Below are 27,781 nucleotides of genomic sequence, written 5' to 3'. Positions count from 1 at the left end.
AGAGAAAAAGCATTTCAAAGTTTTAATGCCTACTTAAGAATTCATATACGTTTGGAGTGGAAAGTACCTTGGAAATCTAATTCTGACTTTTTTTTTTTTATGAAAAAAATGATTCCAAGAGAGAAATGGACATTTAAGCCCAAATGGCAGTGACAAGTCTAAACCTTTTTTTATTTTTCTGTTAACCCTAGAAACTCATTTTCTTCATGTATAACAGTTACAAAGTGGTGGTTGTGAATTGAATGAATTATCTCAAGAGATGTCTTGATATTCACTTGTAACAGGAATAAAACTAATAGGATAATATTCAGGGAATTTGCAAGGAAGCATGAATGTGTTAATCATATATAGTCTTAGTTCAAATCATTTTCCACAAGGGGTGGAGGAAGGGGACGTAGGGGGCAAGACAGAGCAATGCCATAGGCTTTCTCCTCCCATCTTCATTCTCAAATTGGTTGGATATGATATGAGATGTAATTTTATCAACTGTAAAGAATCGTGTCACTCTTGGTTAATGATGCCTGTATTAGTTTCTATTGCTACTGTAACAAATCACCATCAACTTAGGCTTAGGGTAAAACACACTTATTATTTTATAGGAGTTTAGGTCAGTTCCACATAGGTCTCGCGGGACTAAAAATGCAGAGGCTGGCAAGGCTGCATTCCTCTCTGTAGGTTCAAGGAGAGAATCTTTGCTTTTTTCATCTTCTAGAGGCTTCCCACAGTCTTCCTTAATTTGTGGTCATCTCCGTCCATCCCCGGTGCCCGCAGCACCGCATCTCTTATCATATTTCCATAGTCATGTCTCTCTCTCTCTAATCGTAACTGGAAAGGATTCTCCAATTTTTAAGGCACACCTCAGTAACATCAGTAATGAATCTTAAAACACTTAACACAATCATGTCTGCTTTTTTGTCACATATGGTATCATAGTCAGAGATTTCAAGCATTTGTTCCTGTTTGTCTTTGGCAGACAACTGTCCTGTTAAATTTTCAGTGGTCTTTTAGGGATAACAATGTCAGGCTGGCCCTTGGGATATGCTCAGAGGGGCCCCAGTCAGTCTTGTTCTTAAGAGGCCCTACTTTTCCTATAAATTCTAATCTTGGAGTAAAGGAAATCTTGAGATTTCACTATACTTTTTTTATGATGCTGATATTTCTACTCTGGGAATAGTTATTCTGTCTTAATGATCACAAGAAGAAGGTCCTGGAGTATCTAGAACACGTTTGCTGAGTCCCAAATAAGTACAATCTTTTTGATGAAATAGTTAAGCTCCTAAGTTATTATAAGCTCATCTGTAAATTTTCTTGACATTGGCCATCTTTGTCTAATCCTTTACTTAGTGCATCTTGGCTCCTTCCTTTCTTCTTTTCTTCCTTTCTTCATTATTTTTCCTTCCCTTCCCATCTCCATTTCTTCTTTTCATCTATAGAGAAGTGTGGGAAGAAATGAAGATGAAGGGAAAATGAATGTGTTATAGAGGAGCTGGGTAAAGAAAAGGTGTTAGGAGGGAACATTGGTCATGCCCACCCCATCCTAATCTTAGGTAATCTTATGAAACAATCTTATTTTCTGAGAATAGGTACATCACGAGAAAGCTTCACGGAACTGAGAAAGCTTCATGGGAAACACTAAACGGAATCAAGGAATTTTGTGACTAAAGCTATGAGGAATGACATATTCACTAAAGCACCGATTTTGAATTAAAAAAAAAAATTGGTTCCCAAGTGGAAATGTTTATCTCTAAGAATGAATACCAGGTCAGACACAATTCAGAGACAAGAAAAAAGTTGTTCTAAGATCTAGACAGGAGGAGAAATGGGGGAATATGTTCTTAGAGTCTTAAGGATGTACTTGCATTTACATTCCAAAATTTCCTCCTCCATGAATCTCCACATTAACATTAACAATTAGGTAATGGTCATAAAGAATATCTTAGTGAAGACAGAAACAACAAAAAATTAATAAGGTAGCTGATTCATGTTTGTTCTTCATAAAATGAAAATAAAAAATACATCTCCTGCAGAATTGTCATATAGATCAAGCTGAAAAATATCAGTGAAAATTCTCTTCAAACTATAAACTGTTGGAGTTGTAAATGTTGATCCTTTTCATTCTGTTATCTTTCCTGAGACACAACTTATCTCTCCTGAGACACAGTGGCTCCTGCCTATAATTCTGGTACTGTGGGAGTCTTAGGCAGGTAGATCACCTGAACTCAAGAGTTCGAGACCAGCCTGAGCAAGAGCAAGGCCCCATCTCTATTAAAAATAGAAAAACTAGCCAGTCAGTGTTGTGGTGAGCACCTATAGTCTCAGCTACTTGGGAGGCTGAGGCAAGAAGATCGCTTAAGCCCAGGAGTTTGAGGTTGCTGTGAGCTATGATACTACAGCACTCTACCCAGGGCGACAGAGTGAGACTGTCTAAACAAAAAAAAAGAAAGAAAGAGTGAGGCGGGGATGGAGGGAAGAAAATTATTTTCCTTTCTTGTTAACTTTATTCCAAGATAATTCAGAGTTTTTTGTTTGTTTGTTTGTTTGTTTTGACTATTCAGGAGACTTTTTGTTTGTTTCTATTTCTGTATGGTTATTGCTAGTATAAAAGGAAGCTCTTGACTTTTGTGTAGTAATAACCAAACACCTTACTGAATTGTTATTTTTCAATGGACTTAGGGGGTACGAATTGAATTCTGTTACATGTATATATTGTAGAGTGGTAGAATCTGAGCTTTTGGTACACCCATTGCCTGAGTAATATTCGTCATACCCCATGGGTCATTTCTCATCCTTCACCTCCTGTCACCACCACCTCCAGTGAGTCTCCCATGTCCCTTGTACCATTCCGTGTGCCCTTCTATATAGCCATAGTTTAGCTCCCACTAATAAGTGAGAACATGGGGCATTGATTTTTCTGTTCTTTAGTTATTTCACTTAGGATAATGGTCTCCAGTTCCGTTCAAGTTGCTGCAAAAGACATTTCCTTCTTTCTTATCACTGAGTATTACTGAATTGTATGTATGTGTGTGTAGGTATGTGTGTTTATAGACACACACATCCACTTTTTTTTTTATCTACTCATTGGTTGATAGGCACTTAGTTTGAATCCCTGTCTTGGAAATTGTGAATTGTGCCATAATAAACATGAATGCAGGCATATTTTCAAGATGATTTCTTTTCCTCTGGGTAGATGTCCATTAGCAAGATTGTAGGACTATATGGTAGATCTACTTTTAGTTCTTTGAGAAGTCTCCATACTTATCTCTGTAGAATTGTATTAATTTATATTCATAACAGTGTATAAGTATTCCCTTTTTGCCATATCCTTGTCTGCAGGAGACACTTATACACCAAATGCATACATTTTTTATTTTTTAATAATGGCCATTCTAATTGGAGTAAAATAGTATCTTATTGTGGTTTTCGTTTACATCTCCCTGATGATTAATGATGTAGAGGCATTTTTCTTATGGCCGTTTGTATATCTCTTCTTTTGAGAAATGTATATTTCTATCATTTGCCCATTTCTTAATGGGGTTCTTTGTTTTTCTCCTTGCTGAATGATTTGAGCTCTTTGTAGATTCTAGATATCAGGCCTTTCCCAGGCACATAGTTTGCAAATATTTTCTCTCATTCTGCAAGTTGTCTGTTTACTCTTTTGATTATTTCTTTTGCTGTGTAAAAGGTTTTCAATTCCATTTGTCTATTTTTCTTTTTATTGCATTTGCTTTGGGGATCTTAGTCATAAATAATTCTTTGTTCCCAGGCCGATGTCCAGAAGAGTCTCCTAAGTTTTCTTAGAGGATTTTTATTGTCTCTGGTCTTACAGTTAAGTCTTTAACAAACTTATATTTAAAAACTTTTTCATTTTATCATTGATTATTAGGCTGCTGAAGTGTTTTTTGTTATGGTTTTGTTTTGTTTTAAATCTATTAAAATCTATTTGGTTGGTTGTTTTTGCTTAAAAGGCATGCATTTCCATCAAGATTTTCAATTGTTAGCATTTCAACTATTTAGTCATATGACTCAATTATAATCATTAAAATTTCTTTTTTTGTCTGTATTTATATCTCCCTTTTTTTTCCTCTCCTTCTCTGAGACTGGGTCTTGCTCTATCACCGGGGCTACAGTAAGTGGCATTATCATAGCTCCCTACAACCTCAAACTCTGGACTCAAGCGATTCTGCTGCCTTAGCCTTCTATCTCTCTGTTTTACTTTGACTATTATTTCCTTTTCTTCCCTTAGTTAAGCTTTCCTAAGATATGTGTGTGTGTGTGTGTGTGTGTGTGTGTGTGTGTGTGTGGTGTATGGAGTTTACTTGTTTTCTATCTCATTACTTTTAACATTTAGCCTTACAAATTTCTACATTCCAATTTGATTAAGGTTACTTATTTATGCATTTTTGTAGTACCTTATTCTAAATGTCTTCTTTGTTTAATAGTGAAAGCATTTAAATTTATAAATAGTCCTCTTTGACCTCGCCCTGCATTCCATGGATTTTGTTATTAAAATATTTCATAACTCAGTTCTCCATTAAGAAATATTTAAATGTAGAATATAAATGTTTTGGCACAGTAACTGAGATAACGCCGGAAAGGCTATGTTAACCACTGTGATAAAAATGTGTCAAATGGTTTATGAAGTGAGTGTAGGATGCCCCATAATCATATCATTGTATACAGTTATGATTTAATAAAAAAATTAAAAAAAAAAAGAAATATTTAAAAATTTTATTTTCAAATTATTTTTATCTTTGTTATTTATTTCAGTTTTTTAAATCGAAAGAATTTAAACCTTGAAATGTATTACTGACGTATGTAAATTCCTGACTGAGCATTATGAAACTTGTTTAAATCGCTGAATTTGGTATTTTGTCAGCTGGGAACACTGAATACCCCCACTTAACTTGATATTTGTAAAGCTGAGAGCAGCATTGGGGTTCCTGTACACTTTGGCAATTGCCGCATGGCTATTTGGCCAACTTCCAATTCCTCGGGGAAAGACAAAAGAGTTGTCTCATTGCCACCTGCTATTAACTACATGCTTAGGGTTCAGCGTCTCAGAGGTGACCAGGAGACTTGGGAATGGATTATTGTGGCAGCTTTTGGAACCTCCTTCCCTGGGGAATTTTGAGAACTGCAAAGAACCATCTGTCTGGGGTGTCTTTAAGAGCAGCCTTGCCTAAAGGCAGGTGCATGGATTAGGTGACCTGTAAAGATTGTCATCAGTCCCAGTGACTTCAATGGAAAGGATGCATTTGCTGAATTTGAAAAGAGTCCAGGAGGAACACTGATAGGTTTGGGGAGCATATGGTCAAGGGCCTGAGGGTGTTGAGCCCTGCTTGAAAGTGGAGCCAGTCATTGTCACCCATGCCCTGAATTCCAGAAAGCCATATTCAACATGTGAACCCTGCAGCCGGCTATTTCACCCTTGGAAATTATATGCAGATGTGGTGCAAATTGGAGTAGCTCAAATCTTTGTTGATCATAAACAGCATTCTTGTTTAACAGACAGCTCAGCTGATCTATACTTAGACATGAAAGCAGACTGTGGAGCATGCTTCTTGGGTTAAGCCAAATCTGCCCATATGATGCACCGTGCACTGACCCATTGAGCTTGAATTTTCTAACCTTATTTCTCAGAGGTTGTTCTGGGCAATTTAATAGTTTGATTAATCCTTCCGAAGAATTTTCCTACTTATATCAACAATACTTTATTATAAGTACTTAAATGAACTAGTTAAGTTGCATTTATTGTGATTTAATTACCATTGTATTATACTGTTATGATGTTTTTTAAAGTTGTGGAGAAAGGGAATGTCTCTGAAATATTTTCACAATGGTCTATCAGACATAAAGAGTAGAGTGACAAACCAACACTGTGAAAATTATTTGTCTCAACAAGTGACATAGTGGCCAGGCAGCAAAGGTACGCATGGGAGAGGTCAATGCCAACTATGCCAACTATCCCAGCATAGTCAGAGGGATTATGACTTAGGGAAACCTTCATGGACAAAGCAGTCTGGATGAGCAGAATGTGGTGAGGGGATTAAATAGACGAGGTGGACAGGACCCTCCACAAGCCTTTCCTAAAAGTTTAAACTACTATAATATTATATATATATATATATATATTTTTTTTTTTTTTTTTTTATTTATTTTTTTTTTTTGCAGTTTTTTGGCCGTGGCTGGGTTTGAACCTGCCACCTCCGGCATATGGGCATATGGGGCCGGTGCCCTACTCCTTTGAGCCACAGGCATTGCCCTAAACTACTATATTTTAAAGTAAAGGTGTGGCTTATCCAAAAACTAGTACTTTCAGAAAAAGATAGGCTCTTAAATCAAATGACTTATGCAGTCCAAATAAGTTAAAAAAAATTCAATGTTCCAAAACTAGCAACTTGAAAAAACCCTACAGTGAAATATAAATATTGAGACCAGGTGTGGTGGCTCACACCTGTAATCCTAGCACTTGGGGAGGCCAAGGTGGGTAATCTGCTTAAGATCAGGAGTTCAAGACCAGCCTGAGCAAGAGCAAGACCCTGTTTCTACAAAAAATAGAAAAAACTAACCAGGTGTAGTGGTGCACACCTGTAGTCCCAGCTACTCAGGAGGCTGAGGCAAGAGGACTACTCAAGCCCCCAAATTTGAGGTTGTTGTGAGTTACATTGCCACTGTACTCTACCCAGGGCAACAGAGTTAAACTCTGTATCCAAAAAAAAAAAAAAAAGAAAGAAATATAAATATTAATGGGATAAATATTCAGGAAATATTTTCTCTATGCTTTATGACTGTAAAGCAATAAAGAATAGTCATGAGAGAAAACAACAATTACATGCAAGGAGTGGGCAAGGAGAAGGGGAAAAGGGATCTGGTAAGCTCTCACCTGTACAAGTACAATGTGAGGGTACATGGTGCACCTCCAGGTGAAGAGCTCAGCTGCCACTTGGACTTTGCCTAACAAATGCAAATAATCTAACCTAATTGCATGTACCCTTATATTAATCTAAAAGGAAAAAAAATAGTCACAAGAGAAATTTTTAATGTATTTTACAACCAAAATTTTAAAGTAAATATAAATATCAAAGACAAAATTAAGAATCAAATAAGTAAGAATTATATTTGCAATAAATACAATAAGCAAAGATGTTTGTATTAAAATTTTCATACCAAGGCAAGTATCCCAATAGGGTTAGATGAGAGATATAAATAATTAATTCTTAAAGAGATAAATACAAATGGATAATTAAACAAATTTCATTCACACTAGTATGGAATGAAAATTAAATAAACTGAAATCCAGCTTTTTACCTCTGAAATTAGCTAAAATGTAGGAACATGAACCACTCTCATTTGCAGCTGGCAAGAGTGTAAATTGGCCCAACACTTTTAGAAAATGATTTTGCAACATTTACTCATGAACTTTAAATGTTTCATACTTCCCAGTCCAGATGAATGAATGGGTGGATGGATGGATCAGGTGATTAATAGACAGATAGATTGACAGGTAAATGGACAGACAGATGTATATCTAAATATGTATAAATAAAAAACAATAAATAAGTATATATAAATGTGCGTATATACCTGTCTCCATCCTAAAGAAATACATATTGGTATAATATCTATTTATGAAAATGTTCACTGAAGTACAACTTATAATGAAAAATAGAAAGGGAATCTGTTGAATAAAATATTGTAGATCCCAAATGTTGAGATACTATCAAAACACTGTATTTAAAGAACTCATTATTTGGGAAAATACTCTGTGGGGGAAAAACAGTGTTATAAAATTTATAGAAAAACATGGATAGAAAGTCTTTTAAAAACATGTTAAAATGTAAACAGCAGATTATATATGATTTTTATTTTTTCCATAATTGTCTTTAATTTTCAAATTCTCTACAGTGAACATGTGTTATTTTTATAATTATGAAAGACTTTAAAAAAATATATGTGTGTATATATAGAACTAACTAGTGAAATAAGGAATGTCTGAAAGAACAGAAAGGAAAGTTGTGACTGGGGTAGTGAAGATATGCCTGGGTGGAGTGTGGGGAAACCTGGATTCTAGTTCTGGCTCTGTCAGTAAAAATCAGGGAGATTTGTGGAGGTTGTCTCTTCTGCCTTAAACATTCTACTATCCAGCATTTTGCCAAAGAGCCAGCCCTTCTGAGTGAGTGTACCCATGGGCCTATCAACCCTAGTGGACAGGTTAGCAGCCCAGATTAAATCTCCCATGGGGGAATTCCAGGACCCTTCCTAATTGATCACCTTTTTTTTTTTTTCACTCTTTTGAAAGAGCTAAGAAAACTGCTGGTGCCATGGCTGCTGCCCACTCATCCTCAGCTGTGCCGTGCAGGAAGCAGCTCTCCAGCAGTGTTCTTTCTGGTCTAGAGAAGTTTCAGACTCAGATACCCCTTCAACACCACACTGAGTTTGGCCACCTCTGGCTGTATCTTGTGGCTGAATTTACCAGTCATGGACTTTTGAAATGTGTAGTGGCCTTAGGAAAAGTGGCAGTGTCCTCTGGGTAGAAGGAGGCTGAAGCTTTAGTCCAGTGTTTCCAATGGGTTCAAATTACAGTGGTAATTCTCACAAGACATCCTTAGATGCAGCGTAAATGGTCGACGGTATAACCTTTCTTTTTACCTCTGTCTCAGCTCCATCCTACCTTATTCTAGCACATGGTTTATTCCACTCAACCTGCTCTTGTCTTCTTTCTCTTTTCCAGGCACATATTGAAATATCTTGGTGGTTGTAACCCCCTTCTCTCACATACTTTCCCTTGTACATTTTTGCTGTTGCTTATTACTTTGGGAACTGGTATTCTTTTATTTCAGTAGAGTCCTGGGGTACAACTGTGTCCTTAATAATCACCCTGAACCAGAAGTCTGATCCTTCTTTATCAGGAAATAAAATTTTATAGCAAATGAGTTTCCAGAAGTATTATTTTCTTATGATGGGAAATGGCCATGTAGTGAATGTGATGACCACTTGGCTATAACAAAACAATAAAGACAGTATTTATGGATTTGCTAGGTATGATCCAAAGCTCTTTATGTCTGTTGACTTGTATAATTCCTTTAGCACCTCTAATGTAGTAGATACTGTTATATCTACAGAGGAGGTTACTTATGCACAGATAAATGAGGTGACTTGGCAAAGGTCACACACCTGTGAGTGACAGAGCCAGGTCTTAAAGGCAGAGAATGTGAATTCAGAAAACTTGCTCCTAATTGTTTTTCTTAAAATAAAGTAATATGGCTTGGAAGACCACAAGGAGTCTCTTGTTCTATACTAGTAGTACATCTGAAGTTCTTAAATTTACTAATACTTATCACTGATTTGGTAATACTTAAATAGGTGCATCCTTTCCAAACGTATTTACATGATGAAATTGAGCTGCTTTTATTCACAAATGTAAATAGTCTCTTAGTTGCTACAGCCACCCTTTTTGGTATTCATTTGCTCTTGACTTAGAACATTTAATTAGATACCTGATGCTATATATATTTGATTTTTTGTTACGAAAGTTACATTCACTTTATTCCTTTATTTGACATAAGTAAGACATAATTCCTATAAGCCAATTGACAGTGTACTTTGAACTCTTCCTGTAAGAACATTAACTGGCATAAATATCAAACTCCTTTCTTATAAAGACTCACTATGTTATGTATTTTAGAAATAAAAATCATCTTTAAAATGATGGGTTGCCAGCACATATACTAATTTGAAGGTTTTAATATTAGGCATTGCTTGGGATCCTCATGGAGTACATAACAAATGAATATCGTTTCTGTTGTAAACATTCCTTAAGGTCTTGTAGGCGAGTTCAGACAATTGTATAAAATGAATTAGCATGATTGCCTGACAAGAGTTAAAATCTGTGCAATAATTTGAAGCAGGAAGAAGTTACATATGCTTTCGGAGTATAAAGAAAGCCTTCATGAACAACGCAATAGAAAAATGAGCCAAAGTTTGGAACAGGCAATTCACAAAGAAATATTCATTAAAAAGAGAAAAGGAAGGAAGGGAGGAACCAGGAGAGAAATGTAGGAAGGACAGGACTGATTTCTTATTTGGCTGCTTGGAGAAGACAGCATTGGATATAAGCCTCAGATAATGAAGTATGATTGTCATTGGTAAAAATGTGTAGCAAGGAGCCCAAAGTGTAGAAATAACTCAAGCACAAAGACTTACAGGTTAAAAAATATGGAGCAGGAGGGAAGCAGAAGTCCAAGGTTTTTGCTGGTTCTTAGAAGACACAATTTATTGTTCTGAACAGAGGGCTTTTAATTTTAATTTTAAGTGATGAGTCAATCCACAATCCCTTAGGAGGTGAAATTCTAAGGAAACTGAGGCGAGATTATAAGATAAATATGAAAGTTCTTAAAAATTGGTTCCCTTCTGTGATAATGGGCTTCTAATTAAGCTGAGAATTAGTTACTTGGCAATATCCTTGATAAGCCAACTTTTCATGGATTGTAATGCTCTCTGTGGGCCTGCCAGAGACCGGGATCTGTGATGGCTCTTTGAGTTGCAGTGATTCTATTCTCATCTCCCACTAAAGGGCAGAATTTGAAATGAGCCTTTATACAGGCTTGATAATAAGGGTTTGACTAACAACAGTACTGTTTTATAATAATTTCTGGACGTTACCTTTTAGGTTTCCTGAGCCTCATATTTTGTGAAGGGAAATGACCAGTGACTATATCATTGCCTTTAGTTTATTAGTTCTATGGAGTTATAAAAAATGTTAAGTTTGTTGCTATATTAAGGTGCTTACCTTTCTCTTCTCAAATCCCGTGTCAATAGAAACCAGCAGTAATGTCATTCATGTCTATCCAAGGCCAACATGCATCTATTCCTGTACTAACAGACTCTGTAAGGCAAGAGGATCCCAGGTTGTCAGTATGAGAATTAATGTGGATATTAACACAGACATCATCAAATCACTTACTCTGGTGCTCTAGCTTACTAAATGGTGCTATTGTAACAGGGACCACATTGCCTAATGGGTCTGAGCTTTAATTTTCTCATAATAAGGCCAATGAGTAAATGGATCTTCCTATGGACTTTAGCACATACTCACTCTTACACTTTAGGACTGCAAAAAAGTAATGTGTTTTATGCCCTGCTACATTCAGATTTTCCATTAGAGTATGCCTATCTAAGCCCAATATCCTACATCAATTTTAATAAAGAGAAATTACATTTAATTGTGTCTCTATCATTTCACATTAATCCATTATGAATATTTTATTCCACAGTGTTAGAAAAATTACATTCACTTATTAGTGAAGAACAGTCTTTTATAAGGAGTGCTTTATACTTTAAGATCTCATAACTTACTTTAAATATTTCAGGCACTGTTAAATGGTAAGAAATGAAAAATAAGTCTGAACCCATAGAGTAAGGATCATTTAGAAGTCTTTTGTCTTCTGGCTGTGATCATACAGTTAAGGTTATTGGATGTGCTCAGCAGGTTAGAAAATTCATATCTTTCTGGAGTGATCCGTGAAAGATGACTTCATCATAATGAAACACTTAAATTTGATTCTTGAGAGTTGTAAAATGATTGCCATCTTTTCCTCATCAGGAAAAATAAAGAGGGTGTTTTTTGCTTGTTTAACATCAAAAACCAGATCCTATTTCTGATAAAATGTAAAATCTCTCTTCCAATCTCCACCTGTTCTGAGTTTTCATGGCCATACATAATTATTATTTTTAGTAAATAAAGAAATTTGAGGCAAAACATTAATTTGATATGATATATACAAATGCCCTTCTGGAGAAGAAAATAAATTAAAAGGTGTTAAGTGTGTTTTCCTAATACCTAGTGTGTATTTCCATTTTTACAAAATCCTAGAAAAGACAAAACCAATGTATACTAATGGAAAACAATCAATAGGTTTCTGAGGCTTACATACAAAAAGGCTTGGCTGTAATGGGGCACAAGGGAACTTTTGAGGGTGATGGAAATGTTCTAGAACTTGCTTATGGTTATAGTTACAAGGGCCTGTAAATTTATTAAAATTGATCCAAATGTACACTTAAAATGGGTTTATTTATTGTATGTAAATTATACGTCAATAAAATAAATCAGAAAATGTGTATGCCTTGGCCATTTCTTTTTTAATATGGCCAAGGCATATTTGAGTTATGGCTGTCAGTCTTGTGTTTGATACGAGTCATAGTGATTCATGTTGTAATGGATCCTCTACGAGTTACAGTTTGGGTTTCTTTAAAGGAGAGCAAGAACTAAAGACATTTGTGAAACAGTGTGGGTGCAGAATGCGTTGCGATTTTATGCTCTCCCCCCCACCCCCCAGTGCAGCGTATTATTAAAGTTTGCTTATCCATACATAATTGAACAGTTTACCCTCTTTTCCTAAGTGAAATGTGTGTATGGAATTTTTTCAAAATATTGTACTTAGATTTTATTTTATGATATTGAGGCATTTTTATTTGTTACTAATTTACATAATAATTGATTCAATTGCATAATTAAAGTAACAAGTTAAAAAGGCCTGGAGAGTCTTGGGATCCCGTACAGCTGGTTCAGTTGCAGGCGCAACAGGAGGCACTCAGGTGAGGGAGCGTTTGACATGGAATCCAGGCCTTGGCCCACCGCACATTGTGCTGGGATTAGGTGTGCCCTCCACAGGAGGCCCTTCCTTAGCCCTTCAAAGCCAAAGTATGCAGACATACTCAAGAGGAGCAAGCAGCTGGGAACACCAGCCAAGGCACAAGCACTAATCTGTGTGTGTTACAGATGAAACTGAGAGGCTAATTCAAGGAGTCTGTTACTAGATGAACGCACATTAAAATTCGACTGTCTCTATGAGCAATCAGCCATCCAATGAAGTGTACACGTAGGAGCGATTAATCATGGAATTGCAGAGCTGGAAAGAAATTTTAAAAGGGCAGTGTACTCAACTTCTTCTGAAGCTGGTATCCCAGCTGCCAAATTCCCAACCACGCTACTTGAACATCTTCAAATATTAGGACATCTTTGGCAGTAGTGAAAAAGAAAATTTTAGAAGCGAGAACAGAAAACGTATCACAAAATATGTAATAAATAGGAAGCCGGTTTCCCATCCTCGTTTCCCCTCCTTGTGGCTCCTAGATCATAGAGGTTGGATTTCTCTTTGAAATCTGCTCTGGTCAGCCTTTGCTTTTGGTGGGTGCCTTCTCCCTCCTTAAAGTGTGATAACTTCTTAGGTGATGAGGGGCAGCCACAACTAATAGATACTGGACAACGTCAAACTTGCTCAGAAATCTTCTTGGTGAGATAAATATTTTACTTATAGCTGCTAAAACTCCTCGTAAATGGCCCAGGCATGGTGGCTCACTCTTGTAACCCTAGCACTCTGGGAGGCCAAAGTGGGTGGATTGCTTGAGGTCAGGAGTTCGGAGCCCAGGCTGAAGAAGAATGTGACCCCTTCTCTACTAAAAATAGAAAAACTGAGGCAAGAGGATCTCCTGAGCCCAAGAGTTTGAGGTTGCTATGCACTATGATGACGCCATGGCACTCTAACCAGGGCAACAGAGTGAGACTGTCTCAAAAAAGAAAGAAAAAAACACCTCTCATAAACATACACTCTTCTGTACTTAGATAAAATGTTCTACATATCCTTCAGAGCCTGATTCTACCATCTCTCTTCTAAAAGTTTATTCGAACAGCCTCCTCTTCCCAGCATGAGCCCAATTCTAGAAAAAGTGAATTGCTGTCTTGTATGACTCTCGTGGTCTGTCAGTATGGCTCTTCAATAGCCTTTATGTTTTGTTATAACATAACATACATATATATATATACATACACACACCCATGTGTTCTAGGGAAGGCAGGTGTCACAGTATCTGTTTTATTTTAAATGTCTGTCAGTATGGCTCTTCAATAGCCTTTATGTTTTGTTATAACATAACATACACTTATATATATATATATACACATACACACACCCATGTGTTCTAGGGAAGGCAGGTGTCACGGTATCTGTTTATTTTAAATGTCTATCTATCGTGAGTCTTAAAGATTGGCAGTTAGGCCCTCAATAAATGTTCAGTTGAATGAATAATTTGCAGTTTATGGGAAACTACTTGAGTTATTTCTCTATTTATTTGTGAACTTCTGGCGATCCTGTCTCAGAAGTTGCGTTTAGAGTCTGAGTTTCATGAGGGTAACGAGCGCCTCTGTCCTTCTGCTGTCTCTGCTGTGTTGCCGCACGAGCAGGTGCTCAGGAAACATTTTGAGAAAGCACAACTTTAATGAATGAATCTTCTGCCTCCTAAGGAGGCTTTTGAAATAGGAATGGATGTAAAATTAATCTCCAATACCTTCTGTGAACTTTTTAAGTCAATACATTTCTTGTGCCAACTTTTATAAGTGGATAAATTCCTCAGAACTCATTCTGAGGAAGCTGATGGTATAGAGATGAAGCAAAATAAAGAGGCTGTGGCTGGTCACCCCTCCCTTTCACTGTTCTTCCCATTCCCCACAATAGAGCAGGATCCTCAAAATCCTTAAGGTTCTTTGGAGCATACTTTGAAAGTCTCTAATTCTGGCTCTAATTTAGAGGAAACGGAGGTCCATGGTGGTCAAATGACTTTTCCAAGGTCGTAAAGTTATATAGGATAAAGCCAACCTTTATATTATGATTCTTAATTCCATTGCCCTGCCAACTACCATTCATGTTTCCATTTTGCTGTATTTCATGGGTCGCATCCTTAAGATTTAATTTTTTTGTCTGATAAAGATCTTCTCTATTCCTTAAAATACACCCTCCCTCCCGGTTGTACCAGCTTGGCCACGCTGAATTCTTCCCAGTGTTACCAGCCCGTCATCATGGCACTGCACAGTCAGGCTTCAGTCTTGTTTCCTGCGCATACAGAGTTGCTTTAATTTTTCTGAACAAGTCAGTCTCTCCAGTCCCTTCATCACATGCACCGTTCTCTCTCAAGTGCCTGAAGGGAACACTAGAGTATGTTCCAGATGGGCAAAAATAACCCCAACATGTTGTCACAGGGGGAGACGAACATTCTGTGTGGATGAAAGGAACAGTCGACAGGTTAATTAGTAGTATGGCCACCAAAACGTTCAAAGTTTTGTTTCAGAAATAAAGCAAGCTGTATTTGTTGTAACTTCTCTCTTTGAACTTAACAGAATGCTGATAATGCCAAGCTGTGTTTACAGTCCAAATTTTTGCTGAAGACTTTGAACTTTGCACTCCCCTGTGTGGTATCTCTTGTCCAAGACCAAACTTTAAATAAAAGCACATAGCAGTAGCTGAAGCAAGAATCCATTACGGAACTTACTGTTTTTACACAGTTTCTGCAGATTGTGGTTTCTGGAAGCTCTCTGTATGCTTTAGTAAGGGAGAGCTCTTCACTTATCTCACTAGTTATTAGGAATTTGGGCATTAGTCATCTTGTAAAAAGTAATGTGTTTACTGACTGTGATAATCTAAATAGGGAAACTACGTTAGTACGAGAGGAATCACCCAGAAATACTCACTGACATAAATAGAACATGCCTATTTGCCTGTTTTTCTCATTTGTTTTATTTAATAACCTTATAGTGTTTCAACAAACCTGGGGTCTTGAAAGTATGCTGCCCAAATCATCTTTAGGAGTTTCTTTACCTTCAGTCAGCCTTACTCTAAATTTGGTTTTTGTGTTCATCTTATAAAATTTTTATTGGAATGCAAAACTGAAGACCGAGAAGGTCCTTAGAAAAACACTTGATTCAGTGTATTCACTTTATATAATAGAAGGGAGATACAGACAGAAAATGTGAGTAACCCAGGCACCTGCCTTCCTAGGCAGTGTTCCCTTTCCCCAAATTCTCATGTGCTCCAGAAAGTGCACCTTCAGTTCCTACCAAATCCTTCCTGTAGAATTCTCTGTGCCTCTCTTCTCCTGTTCTGATGACTTCCCAAGTCTATAAGCTTTTACAGGCTAGAAACGTGATTTCTTTTTGTGTTCTTATGATAAAGTGTTGCTCGACAACTCAGAAGTTAAAAGAGCTAGTGGAGTTTAGTCGCATGGAATTTAAACTTTTCTACTTTAAAACCCAGTTATTCTGCTAATCTGAAGGTGGCAAAGAAGGGTGACTATTTATTTTCTCTCACACACAAAGCAAGATTGTGAAGAGACTTAATCTCTGAATGAAAGGAGAGAGAAGAAAAGTAGGAACATTCTCATGTTTTATTAGGATGTTAAGAAAGAAAATTAAGAAGTGTGTTTCCTTAAAATTGACACCATTTTTATTCCAAACATTCTGGTAAGTGATAGCAGATGACTGTGCAAGCTTCTGTAGAGAGACAGGAGTTTTTCCAGGAGCATAGTCCTGGTGAAAAGTATTGCCTAAAAGTAATACACTAACTGCTTTCAATCTTGTATATTTTCACATGCTGTACATACATACATGTATTATTAACTGTTCCCTAGACGTCACTTCAGCACTGGGAGAGCTCAGTGTTGCTATGCAAGTGCTGGAGATGGAATCAGATACAGACTGCCGTTTAGCAAGGAGGACTTTACAGAGATGCGAGAACAGAGAGGGCCTGAAGTTGTGAGACTTAATGCCCGTGGGCCTCTTTCTGATCTCTGATGTAACATCATGGGTCCAGTATTCATGGAATCCATCTTCCCACTCCACTGACAATACATACAGCATTGCCAGTATTTGTAAAGCACTTTTATCTTCTCTCTCTCTCTTTCTTTCTACTTTTTTTTTTTTGAGACAGACTCTCACTTTGTTGCTATGGATAGAGTGCCTTGGTGTCACAGCTCACAGCAACCTCAAACCAACTGTTGGGCTCAAGTGATCCTCTTGCCTCCGCCTCCTGAGTAGCTGGGACTACAGATGCCTACCACAATGCCCGACTATGTTTTTTTAGAGATGTGGTATCACTCTCACTTGAACTCCTGAGCTCAAGCAACACACCCAGCTTGACCTGGGATTACAAGGGTGAGCCACCACATAAAACACTTACGTCTTAAAAACTAGTCTACTCACATGATGAGTAGTTGAATCCACCGTGTGGATTTTGCTTACAAATTCCTTCAAATGTGATCTGCCGATAGAAGCCCCCGACATGTATGGTATACTCTAATCATGCATGTGATTTATATCAATATTCATAGGAAGGTTTGTTTCACAGCAGTATATCTTAGATGAATTCATTACACTGTGTTGATACGTGTATATGTATGTGTACCTCCTAGTAATTCTTTGAGGTACTTAGGGCTGAAATTGCTATTCCTATTCCACCTATGGCCCAGATAGATAAAGTAACATCCCCAAGTCACACATCATATATATACTGTGGTACAGCTAGGATCAAAACCCAGTGTGTGGCTGGGCATGGCGATTCATGCCCATAATCCTAGCACTCTGGGAAGCTGAGGTGGGGGGATCACCTGAGCACAAGAGTTTAAGATGAACCTGAGAAAGCGTCCCTGTGTCTACAACAACAACAAAAAGAAGAAGAAATTAGCCAGCGCTGCCATGATGACATATACTTGTCGTCCTAGCTACTGAGGAGGCTGACTTAGGAAGATTGCTTAAGCCTAGGGGTTTGAGGTTGCAGTGACCTATGATGACACTACTGCTCTACACCCAGGGTGACAGAGCAAGACTCTGTATTGAAAAAATAAATAAATTAAAAAAAATTGTTCCATCCATAAATTTACCACATATCCCACTTGAGTAGTTTGTATTCTTCAAAAAGAAAATAGCAAAGAAAAACTGGAAAGTGCCCCCCCCCCCAGTGAAGGTCATACGTAACACCAGTGTATTAAACAACCTTTTTTAATGCCAAGTGCCGTCAAACAGGGCCCAGAGCTTTGTCGTGTTTGGATCCACCACTCCACATCCTGCTGCCATTCCTTTGCTTTTCAGAGCATGCAGATGTTCAACCAAAGCGTTTTGGAGAGAGATAATTCTAATGGCAATGGGGTTAACCTAGTTCTGAGATCATGCAGGAGTCATTTTATAGACCTCGCAGGTTCCACACTACACTCCCAGTTACAATGAAATTTTACCATGAATTGGAGGGAGAAATTCCTGATGCTCAGGCAACAGCGCCTACTAGTGGGAAGAAACTAATGTTTAAGGTAGGAGAAGGTTTTGTGCAGCTCAAAAGGGTGCTATACTGAGAGACCAAAACTCTGGATTCACATCCCATCTCTGATGGTGCTGGCTGCAAGATCTTAATCAAGGCACCATGTCTCTCTTAGTCTTTGTTTTTACATCTGGAAATGAGGAGGCTGGACTGAATGCTTTCTAAATTTTCTGCACAATCTAGAACTCTTTAAATCAGCTTAGCAATGTGTTATGGCTATTTTGCCACTAAGTGGAGAAACAAAAGTCCATGTAAAACTAATTGGCTTCCCAAGGAAACACTGTCAGGTGAGAATACGGCCCATTTCTGGGTTCAGTGCCTCATGTGCCGATAGCATGGTCCAGATTAAAGGTCACTGGACTGGGCTTGCATTGCAGCTCAGCTACATACTTACTTCTCCGGCTACGCACAGGGTTATTACTCCTCTGTTAACTGATCTGTTAAAAGAGGACAATAGTCTTAATGAGCTTTCAGTTATTATAAGATTAAAATGAGAATATAGAATTTATAAACTTGCAGGATTATTTTTAATCTTTATATATCAGAAATTTGGAAAAAGTTATGTTTGTTACAATTTTCATTTTTTTTTCTTTTTTGTTTCTATTCTAAATCTGTATCCTCCATGCAGGCAGGTACTATAAGGTAGAAATCTTTTTGTGGTCACATATTGTCTGAGTCTGTTCTGTGATGTTCTAACAAAATACCTGGGACTGAGTTATTTATGAAGAAGAAAGATTTATTTTCTCACATTCTGGATGCTGGGAAGCCCAAGGTCAAGGCAGCAGCGGGTTCCTTGATGTCTGGTACATGGTGAGGGCTGCTTCTTCTTCCAGGACGGCACCCGGGCTGCATGTTCACACGGCAGAATGGGAAGAGCAGGCAGAAGGCTGCACGAAGCCACTTTTATAAGCCTAATTCCATTCATGAGGGAGAAGTGCTTATGGCCTAATCATCTCTTAAAGCCCACCTGTTAATATTATAACACCACATATCATATTGGCTACTCCTGAATTTTGGAAGGGGCACATTCAAACCATAGCAAACATCTTGTGTAAGATGGAAAGGGTAATGTGAGCATTGGAGAAAACTGCAGGTGAAATACTGATTCCTTTGCATAAAAGTTTAAGTGTATATTTATACTTCATATATATGTGTATGTGTGTATATATACTATTATCCAGAGAATCTATTTAGTTAACACTCTTATTTCTTGTTTTATTCTTTTGTGAAACAAGAAGGTAAGAGGGACATTTGAGAAGACCTAATGCCATGAATCATAGTTCCCCATCTGCAAACTGTGGCCCCATCATGTCCCGTGTCAGTATGATTATTACAAGTTATGTCTATGTTATGTACGTAGATTCTACCTCACACAGAACATATGGAACCTGTTTTCTGGATTGATAGATGTTTAGATGGTCATGTATCGCACATTAAACTCTTAACTGATTTTATAGGCCCTTAAACCTTTTTAAGTTTTAGTTTTTTCATTATGAAGATGATTATAGCCTTTGATTTACTGCCTTCAAAAATTATTGAGGGATCAAATGAATTGACAAATAAGATAAAACACGATATAAATATAAGGGATGCTTGTTGACATCATAAGGGGAAGATTATGCTATGGCTGGGTGCTGAGATGCAATAGCTTTGGGTTATCTCACTATTAAGTTTGCTCTCAAATAGCAGAATAAATTTGGAGATTTCCTGCCATAGAAGCTAGAAGTGACGGGGTAAGTTTAACCTTTAGCTGAGGGACGTACAAATTCCCATGGAAGGCACCGTGGAGCAGATTTAAACCGTTCAGTCAAAAATAATTGTTGCAATAGCAGTTGTACCAGTACTAGTAAATATTGGTTTTTCTTTTAAAAGATCAATCATGAAATGAATTTTAAATATAGAAGAATGGATTAAAAGAGTGGGAATATGAAAATGTCCTTGTATAGAAATTAATTTAAGAGAAATTTTGCTTTGGCTGAAAGAGATACTGATATTCTTGTCAGGGATGTTCTAAGATTTATACGAGCTTCCTGCCAGGCTACATGTTTTTAGAAATTTTAGATTTTTAAAGTAATAAGGCAGATTAGAGGAGTAACTAGACGGGCAGATTCCAAAGCCAATTTGAGCCTCAATTCCCTCTTTAATATTTGACTCTGTGGCTGCAGGCAAGGTAACTTACTCTCTCTATGCCACATTTTTGTCAATGGAGAAAATGATACACCCTAATACATTTAAATGCTTAAAACATTACCTGGCACATAGTAAGTGCTAAATAAATATTGAATATTATCATCATTCTGATTTTTGTAGGATTGGAGTTGAAATTTTTAGCACTAAATCTTATTAGTACAATATCAATAGACATAAATCTTACATACTGGCTCAGAGATGCGGCTACCTCTGTTTCCCACCTGTTGCCTATCCTCTTTAGAATATGGTCCAAAGCGTACATTTTTCTGGTTCTAATTATTATGAGCTCTTTCTTATGAATTTGTCGTATACCTCCTATAGTTGGAGGGAGAAAGAAGTCAGGCTTCTTCTGGGCACTTTATAGATGTTACCTCCACGAGATGTCATGGCCAGGTAGACAAGGCAGTGGTTATTATGTCCTTGCAGAGGCTTAGGAGTGGTGACCACAGTACTTGGCACAGAATAAAAAGTAAGCGCATCTGTTGGCGTCTTGACACAATGGCTGAGCAGATGACTCAGCTAAGACCTTCTGTCTAGTGAGGACGTCTACGCAGCGGCTTGCTTTCTAGGAAAAGGCTCAGAAAACTTAGGAAATTTGTCTTTGCTGCCCATCACTATCAACAGTAACAAAGGCAGGTATCACAATTCTGATTTACTTTACATGGTGGGATATACATCTAACTTTGTTTAACCGGCACTATGCATTACATCAAAAATTACTGAGTGTTGTTGATTGTTTATGTTAGTTGGTGGTGGTGGTATTTTTGTTTTGTTTTTGATTTTTTATTTGTTTTTGCTGCTGTTCCTTAGGATGGGATTCATTGTCAGAAAGTTGTTGCCATCACTGCTGTGCACGTTACTGGTTTAGTGAAGTTTGGGAGTAGGCTAGATGGTGCCTAGCACTCTGCCTCCATCAGCCCGATATTAAAGTTGTTGTTGCCCAGGGTGTAGCGCCTGGTGATTTGGCCCTAATCATCACTACCTTCTAATACTCCAAGACAAACTACTCCCTGTAGAAATAAGTGCACAGTTCTTGGGATAGCCAAGGTTCTAAAATATGCTGCGGGGAACCTCTGATCTAAAAGTTATTTCAGGGGCCTGGCCAAAAAGCAGCAAGTCTCTGGAGATGGAGACTGGGGTATCAGTGTTGTGTCTTGTTTTACTTTTTAAATAAACAAACAAAACTTTCTTGATGGGAAGGTAGAGTTTAAGGGTCAAAACTCTAGATCTGCTGTGAAGGCCCTTTTCCTGTTCTGACCTCCCTTCCTGTGGTAGACGACTTTCACTAAGATCTCCTGAGATTCAGCAAGGGGCTTGGGGTGGAGAAGAGATACTATACTGGCCCTTCTTTTTCCCCTGGAAGTAACAATCGACCCTACTCCTAAGCAATGCACGTAATGTCAGGGTTATGAGTGAATAATACTCATAGAAAAACGTGCTGATTATGAAAATGGGATTTAGAGGTCAGACTTGGTTCTAGTCTTAGTTCCTCTGCATTCCACCTGCGAGATCTTCTTGGCTTGGTGCCTTAAGCTTGGGTTTCATTATCAACAAAACAAGAATCATAGATAAGGGTTAATGGGTCTAAGTAAGATAATATACGTGACCTGCTCAGGGCAGCCTTACCATAGAGAAAAACACACAATAATTTCCTATTTTTCTTTATGCTCCTTCACAATGCATATATTTAATTAGTGAAACAACACATGCTGTTACAAACTTATGGGGACTTCCCCTCCTGATTTACCTCCTCAGCTGAAGGTCTGACCTAAGCAAATATATATCTGTAATACAGTTTCACTCGTGTAGATGGATCCCGCTGTGGTTAAACTTCATACTGACTTTAGCAGATCACACTTTACTGCCAAGGCCTCTGTCCACCCATTCCTGAACATCTCTCCCTGACAACTTTGGGGTTTTGGTTTGTGTATGAGTGTATGTGTACGTTTTGTTTGTTTGCCTTAGCTTAATTTCTGCTTTTGGACTTTTTTTTTTTTTTGGTGTTGCCCTGGGTAGAATTGATGTCATGGAGTCATCATGGCTGACTGCAACCTCAGTCTTTTGGATTGAAGAGATCCTCTTACCTCAGCCTTCCAAGTAGCTGGAACTATAGGTGCCTACCACAACACCCAGCTAGTTTTTCCATTTTTAGTAGAGACTGGGTCTTGCTCTTGCTCAGGCTGGTCTTGAACTCCTGAGTTCAAGCAATCCACCCACCTCGGCCTCCCAGAGTACTAGGATTACAGGTGTGAGCCACGGCACCCAGCCTAGGACTAATGTTTCTTAATTTGACGATCTCTGAAAGTGTTTCATGTCTACCACTAGTCCTAGTACTACAACTTATGACAGTCATTGCTCCTCTTCCTGTTATATGTGTATTTGTGGTGTATAGAGGAGTTAAAAAAAAAAAAAGAGAGAGAGAGGGGGCAACAGCCACATCTGCAGCTGCCTTGCCCGTCCTGCCAGCGTACCCACTGAATCCACAGGCATGTCCCTGAGGAGTGAAACTGTATGAGTCATACAGACACAGGCAGAGAGACAGAGTCGTGTGTGTCCTACAATCCAGCTATTAAGATATGATAAGGATGCCAGGTCACAGACCTAATTGGCACTAACCACAGGAGGTTGGTTACTGCTACATTATTTAAAGACAGAGTCCAAGAAAACAGTGAAAACTCAGTTTGATGTTCGATGTGGTATGTAAAGCTTACCTTCGATGCTGTCAGTGGACAGCCTCTGTGGAGTCCGTGTTGTCTAAGGCCATACAGCAGTGCCACATGAGAAATTCCTCAACACTAATAAGCCAGTTCTCCTGGAGTACTTCCCGTTAATGGAAGTGAACTACTTTCTCTGGCTCAGTGCTACTACAAATTTTATGTGAAAATTTAGCTGATTCTGTTCACGTATGTTTTCAATGGGTAGAAACCCATTGAAAAGTTTTTAAACCGAACCAGAAAGATAACATTAGGGAGACTGTGAAAGACAGCATATATTATGGTGCCATAGAAATTTCTTTTTTTTTAACTACTTCTAGTTGAGCAGTCTGTCCCCAAACTGTTCTGCATGCAAAAGAAACCTGTTTAGGTAGCACTTGTCAGCTTTTACACTGGCAGGCAGAACAGAAATAGGTACCCCCTGGAACAGTAGTAGCTCAACCTAAAACAATAGAATCACCTGGAGAGCTTTTAAAATTTCATTTCTTGTGACATACCACCTCAGACCAATGATATCTGAAACTCTGGAGCTAGGACCCAAGAATCAGTATATTTTTAAAGTACCCCAAATGATTGCAATACACAGGGAAGGTTGGAAGTCGCTGATCAAGAACAAGAGTAGTTTAAGGAATAGGTTGTCTCTTACTACAGACACTAATGCTACGGGGCCCCAGGAAATACAAGCTTTGGTGATTAAAAAATGCCGTCATCCTAGAATCTTTGGTCAATGTCATATTGGCCCTTCACATAAAGGTTGCAAACTGGTTCTGTTATCTTTTTGTGTCTTCAACAGAAGATCATTTTTGAAGGATCTTAATGGAGATTGTGTTTCAGGAAAATAACTCTTGTGGCCATGTGTTGCATAAATTAGATCAAGCTTTATTTCTAGGAAGACTTTACCATCATTTCACTGCCCTTATGTAATGCAATTGATTCAACATTTAAAACAGGACTTTTTTCAGCATATGGTGAATAAGGTGCTTATTGAGAAAACTGATATAGCATACGATAGGCATGTAGAGCTTTAATTCATTATAATATTTAAAGATACATTATTTTGCTTATGCCTAAAATTTATGAGTCAAGTAGCAAGGAGCACATGAAGACTTGATATCTGCATAAATTTGCTGCTTTACTTTTGATGTTGAGTAACGTGCAAGTTTAAGAGCATGTCCTCCCCAGATACTGTGCCATTAGTTCTCAAAAGGGCGATGGGCACTTTTGGTCTCTCCTCCAAAATAAGCAGCAGTTGTAAAAGAGGATCTGTGGTCTGTTGTATTAATCATGTAGTGATCCTGGGGGAAAGAACATTTTAAAATAGAAAATATATTTTCACATTATGAAAGAAATAAATTGATATTACCAAAAGAGAAAATAAGTATGAAAACCCATATTTCACTGTTCTACCTCCCTCGTTCCACCTGTTGATTTGCCACACTCCACCTGTGCCATCCTTAAAAATGACTTGTTCAAATTCTAACCTTTTAGACTTAGCTCAATTATCAAAACATGTGTAAAGCTTTCTGTTTGTTAAAGGAAGCAAATTAGAGATAGCAGAACAATCAGGAAATCATTGCAATGGCCGGTGAAAAATAACGAAACCTGATTTGGGTAGTAGGCGTTGGTGGAAAGCATGGTATCAGAGGCTTTGCTGAGGTTACTGTAGGTGGGGAGAGGAGGAAATGGGTAATAAGAATCCATGGCTGGCTCCACTGTCGATGTAAAGCTTGCTGGTAATATAGAAACACCCTATTTTGCACGAGCGGATTTAGGAGTCCTAAGTCACTGATGCTTGGCCCAGCATCAGGGTTCATCAGAATGTTCTGATGCTTGCCCAGCGCTAAGCACTGCCCGAGCGCTTCCCACCAGCCCTGCTCTGAGCTCCAGCTTCTTGCAGGCTGCTCGTCAGCTGTTCATTTTCCTGCTCTGATGTCTTGATTGCTTAGTAACATTCCTGTGGCTTTTCTTGTTTAAAAGTACTGAGATACTTGTCTGAAAGATGGGCATTGAAAATGCTGTGTGCTTTTAACAATATGCAGTGAAAGAGGCAAGGGTACGCTATACTTGAGTAACTTTCTTTCCATTCTGAATGCCTCCCCAAAAGGCATAGTTTGTAAATTTTTGTTAATGTGAAAAGGGAACATTCGGGCACCTTTTCTGTCCTGCTGATGTGTAGGGCTATTTTTATTTTTTGTTCTTCGCTCTTTTTCTGTGCTTGTGATTTTAAAGGTGCCAGACTGGCTGCCCTCGAGGCTGGTGTCCCAATTTATCCCAAGTATAGGAAAAATAAGGGAGGCAGCAAGGCCAGTCATGTCTGAGTCCAGCATATGAGGCTGACGGGCCCATTCTGGAAGGATATTCTCCAACACATAAAGGAGAAGGTTGTTCCTCATGAATACAGTCAGTCTGCTTTCATAGCTGTGCTGTCACCAAACCACTGGAGTGTCTTTGGATGCAGTAAGTCACAGCCACTCTTTGGAAAAATTAGAGTGTTTTTTCTCACTTTTTCTTCACCTATCAGAATTCCATGATTTCAGGTCAGTCTCCAATGCCTCTTTCTCCACAAAACCTTTCCCGACCCTCTTCAGACGTAGTTTTCCTTCCACGTTTCCATAGCAGTTTCTTCAAAGACACTTCGCACAAATTCTCATGTGACTTTTGAATGGAAATAGTCTTGGAATGATGGTAAAAGACACTGAAGCTAAATCCATTTCTGGGTATCACACAGAAGCAGGACACAGTAGTGGGCAAAAAGTAAGTACTTGAGACGTCTGTTGACTAGATTGAACATTTCAAAGCTTGCCTTTGTATCATGACCTTTGGGGCTCTGCTCTGACCTTTCGCTCTAAATCAGTGATTGAAACTTGCTCCCAGATCCTCATGGGTAGCTAGCAAACTCTACACAAACCATGTAGCTTTAGACTCCTGGATTCCAGATATTACATTTTGGGACATTGTGATATGGCTCAAAATTGCTACCTTTAGCTTCCTAGTAGACCAGCATGACCAACAGCTGATAGCTTTGGCCAGAAATATTTTTTTTCCAAAGTGTAGTCTGTATCCCTGAGAGTCCCTGGTGCCCTATTACATGATTTTTCTTGACATCTAGAAAAGAAAAGAATAATATACAAAGATAATTCTGCTGATCTGCCATTAACAAATTTGAAATGTAAAATTACAGTTTTCATAGGAATACAATATGCTCTAGATAATCACATGGATGGGTGATCCACTTGCCTCTGTTCACCAGTGTTTTCTGTAATGAAATGTTGTCAAAGGTGGCATGAAGATCTCAGAATTGTAGCATTATTTTCAAACATAGCACTTTTTTTTTTGTTATTTGGGTTTTTTTTAGAATAATCACAAAAAATAATGTCACATATGATTTTGTTGCTATAGACATGCAAAATCCAAAATTGTAAAGACATATTTTCTCTTTTAATAAAAACAGGTATAAATTTACTTGTGGATGAAAATTATAAAACCAGCCACAAAGTTCATTATAAATATTATACAAAATTTTTAATCAAATATCAACAATATGGTATCAAAACTTTATGATATAATCAACCCTAGTGGAGACAGCCTAGTGCCCATGAGTCTGTTTCCCACACTTGATAATTTTCAAGATGCATACTTTTAAATATGACCATACTTTGGGTCATATTTAAAAGACACATTTAAACCATGCAACAGAATATAAAGAACTGCATTCTAGAGCCAAATGCAACCAGAGAAAATTAGAAATACAGTTGCCTTTTTTCTCTGAAGTTGAAACACTTAGCCCTCCCATTTTTGAGTGTGAAATGGCTGTCAATCCTATGTGATGGAGTGCTGAAAGCAGTCTTCAGTGACAGATCTCTCTATAATGCTCCCCAATGTCAGATTTGTGTTAATCGTGAGGCACAGAACTAGGAATAGCCAATAAAGCCTAGTAGTTAAGAGCATAGGTGCTAAAATGCATGCTTGAAGTTAGTTTGAAGTTAGTTAACCATCTATGTGATTCAATTGCCTCATTTGTAAAACAGGAATAATAACAGTATAGGTACTGGTTGTTGTGAATATGAGTGAGTTAATATAATGCCCGGGAAGATTATATTAATCTTTTTTTAATATAATATAATATTATATTATCATATTATATGATATATGATATTAGTATATTATATATATCATATTATATGATATATATGATATTAGGATATTATACCTATCATATATATGATATATTAGGTATATATATGATATATTAGGCTTGCTGTAACTGTTATCTGTCAAGCCTGCAGATTCTTGATGACATTCCTAGTGGCCTTAAATTATTTGTTAGGATTATTTTTAACTTATTAGAAACAAAGAATAAGAGAGACAACTAACTGTGGACATGACCTCTGCTTCGAGACTCCCAGAACGGGAATCAGGAGATACAGATTGCACCCAGCATAACACCTCTCAATGATGCGTTTGTTTTAAATTACATTTTATGGTTATAATTTAGAATTTAATGTGAATTTTTAAAATTTCAACCTGATGTCTGTAAGTGGGCCAAATGCCCCATTCATCAAATTAAGAATGCTGGAGCTTTACCAAACACTGCACAAACAATGTGAACTTGGGCTGTGAGAGACTCAAAACGCTACATTATATGGGAGGATTGCAGGATGTAGGGATGTTCCAACTAGGAACCGACTTGGAGGCAATGCTATCTGAATTTTGATATCTTAAAGCGTGTGGAGTCCAAAGGAT

General features: G+C 37.8%; 1 protein-coding gene and 1 long non-coding RNA gene across 13 annotated transcripts in view; one reads left to right on the top strand and one right to left on the bottom strand.

Annotated features, from left to right (window-relative positions):
- The window catches only part of LPP (LIM domain containing preferred translocation partner in lipoma), a 730,287-nt gene that overhangs the window by 583,763 nt on the left and 118,743 nt on the right, over positions 1-27,781 (top strand). The window lies entirely within an intron of this gene.
- LOC128567247 (uncharacterized) lies at positions 413-15,395 on the bottom strand. 2 transcript variants are annotated; one of them, XR_008374833.1, is made up of 5 exons: positions 15,322-15,393; positions 14,806-15,046; positions 10,790-10,885; positions 6,884-6,954; positions 413-1,427 (listed from the first exon to the last, which is right to left on the bottom strand). It is a non-coding gene; the product is annotated as an uncharacterized LOC128567247 (long non-coding RNA). The 2 variants fall into 2 exon arrangements; XR_008374834.1 differs by lacking the exon at positions 14,806-15,046 and having other exon boundaries at positions 15,322-15,395.

This window comes from Nycticebus coucang, chromosome 16, assembly GCF_027406575.1.
Source record: "Nycticebus coucang isolate mNycCou1 chromosome 16, mNycCou1.pri, whole genome shotgun sequence".
Taxonomy (NCBI): domain Eukaryota; kingdom Metazoa; phylum Chordata; class Mammalia; order Primates; family Lorisidae; genus Nycticebus; species Nycticebus coucang.
This window is presented reverse-complemented; position numbering and strand designations above follow the sequence as displayed.